Genomic DNA, 2,588 nt, shown 5'->3' on the forward strand with positions numbered 1-2,588 from the left:
TCACAAACGCTCTCCATCCAACCTCGCTGAGCTCGAGCTGTTTGCAAGGAGGAATGGGCAAAAATATCAGTCTCTCGATGTGCAAAACTGATAGAGACACACCCAGAGCGGCTTACAGCTGTGATCGCAGCAAAAAGTGGCACCCCAAAGTACTAACTTAAGCACGCTGAATAATTTCGCACGCCCAATGTTTCAGTTTTATTTTGACAAAAAGTTTGAAATATCCAATAAATTTGGTTGATTCTTCACAAGAAATTACAGTTTTATCCATTTAGGTTTGAAGCCTGAAATGTGGCAAAAGGTTGAAAAGCTCAAGGGGGCCAAATTCTTTCGCAAGGCACTGGACCTGGAACAAGCTATAACCCACAGTTGGACTGAATGGCAGACACAAAACCTTAAAATGCTCAGTGAGGCCAAGGGTGTCATCATCGGGGGTGTTTTGCAAGAAGACTCACCAGGTACACTGTAGTTCTTTGTTGGAATGTGTTTGCATTATAACAAGTATTTCAGGTAAGGTGTTGCCTTCCACTGAATAATTCCACTCTCATGTTTGACTAAAAATCTAAAACCCGTTACATTCTGCAAAGGATAGGAGCTACACAATGATGGATGTGCAAACCACCGACACCGCGACATACAGCTGGTGCAGGTATTTGAAATCATTTGGACTAAGGGCGACCACAAACTGTCTGCGTCACGTGAGCATGTCAGCTGCGTGGCGTGCCCATTTTTACTTACTCTCCCATGTGAACAGGTTGGAGCTTGCACACTGCCTTCATGACACGCACATCTCAGGTGCGGCTTGAACATGCAGTGTGTGTGACCGGCCTAACACAATAGATCACAGAAACATGCACAAGAAGTACTGACAATAGTATCATTAGAACCCATTATAAGCTTTATCTGTCTTATCAATGTTATACACATGTGGTCAGAAAAGTGTTTGTACATGATCACCTGTTTTGACACACGTTGATGAAAACCTATTGTATGTGCGTGCATCTTTTCCACACAGAGCAACGAGGTGAGGGGAAGCCAATACATGGAGGAGGAGGGTCTTATAAGAAGCTTGGACCTCCAGCAGGGAAGTGGTGTGAAGGTGGACTAGATTATCACTGATCGTCACCCTCAGGTCCAAAAGTTCCTGAGAGAACGTAAAATCCCCCACTACTATGACGTATGGCATGGAGCAAAAGGTAATCCGATTTTTTATGTTTATATATATATATATATATATAGTGTATTACATTATAATGACGTAGAATATTGGACACTTTTGTGAAGTTATCAAAACTTCAAAAATCAATGAACACACGACGATTCGTGTATCTAACTATGTTTGCTACGTGAACTAATTTCATTAGGGTGGTCAAAGAAGCTGGAACAACTTGGCAAAGACGAGGACTGTGCTTCGGTGAAAAAGTGGCAAAAAAGCAGAGTCAACCACCTGTGCTGCTGTGCCACAAGCTCCGTCTCCGGAACTGAGAAGGTAGCGAAATGGAAGTCTTTGGTGAACCACATTCAAGATGTCCACAGTCCTTCGGACCTGGCCTTCCACAAGTGTGTACATCCACCGAAGGCCTCAAAGGACCATAGCGGTTTCAACCAGGTATGTACTCTAAAGCAACGATTACACATTGGTGTGTATCTTCAACAATCATGGTTTGAAATTACAGCTTAAATTGACTTTCTCATAGGCACGTCAGCTCAGAACAGACTTGACAGAGTCCTAACAGTCCTCCAGAGTACCTTACTGATGGTGAAAAGCTTTGCTGTCATTTCCAGACATCAACTGTGGAGTCATTCCACAGTGTTCTCCAGCGGTTTGCTCCCAAAACTGTTGTTTCATTGGAATGTTAGGCAGGTTTGGACACTCCCTGTGAACTTCATCATTCAACACAACAAGTCTTTAGAAAAGACAAGTTGTCTGCAGAAACTGGTTTTGTTCAGTGAAGGTGTGAGACATGAGCAATGGTCTAGAGACATCAAGCCTTGTTGCCGACCATGTAAATGCAAATCATTTCAGTTTAAAGTTGCTCAAATGTGCAATGGTATGGGTGCTAAAAATGCCTAAAAAAAAGACCTGATGCGACTGGTGTTTGAGGAGATCATCCATGACCCCCCTTCCTTATCTGGAAGCAGTTTGGCAGATTCCTGTGCCCCAGGACATGTGTGCTCAGCTCCACAGGCCTTCCATGGACAATGCTGTTGCTGAACATGTGTCAGGATTCAGTTGGGGCGGGGTCTGAACCCGACATACTGCCCTGAAGCATCCAGAAACTCCCTCCGTATACGCAGCACGACACAAGAGGGGATCACGACACGGACACTTCTTCCAAAAAAAAAACAGCACCAGCTCACTAAAGTCCTATAAGCCATGTTTCTGCATCGCCTGCAAAGAGACTAGGGTGCAGTGGAAATTGTCATTTTTTATCTTTCGGATTTCACAGTATAACACTGGGTGATTATTTTGAAACAAAATAAAGTTTTTCATTGCATTTTGCAAAGACTATAGATTGAGGCACACCGGATGAAGGCCAGGATGGTGAGTCATGCAGGTTATCTCCTCAGGAACCTGGGCCATTCTT

General features: G+C 43.8%; 1 long non-coding RNA gene across 1 annotated transcript; it reads left to right on the forward strand.

Moving 5' to 3' along the window:
• The first annotated feature begins 516 nt into the window (after positions 1 to 516).
• On the forward strand, positions 517 to 1,537 carry LOC117954102. Its single transcript, XR_004658740.1, has 3 exons — positions 517 to 649; positions 1,016 to 1,196; positions 1,365 to 1,537. It is a non-coding gene; the product is annotated as an uncharacterized LOC117954102 (long non-coding RNA).
• The last annotated feature ends 1,051 nt before the right edge of the window (positions 1,538 to 2,588 follow it).

Source organism: Etheostoma cragini, chromosome 12 (genome assembly GCF_013103735.1).
Source record: "Etheostoma cragini isolate CJK2018 chromosome 12, CSU_Ecrag_1.0, whole genome shotgun sequence".
Lineage (NCBI taxonomy): Eukaryota > Metazoa > Chordata > Actinopteri > Perciformes > Percidae > Etheostoma > Etheostoma cragini.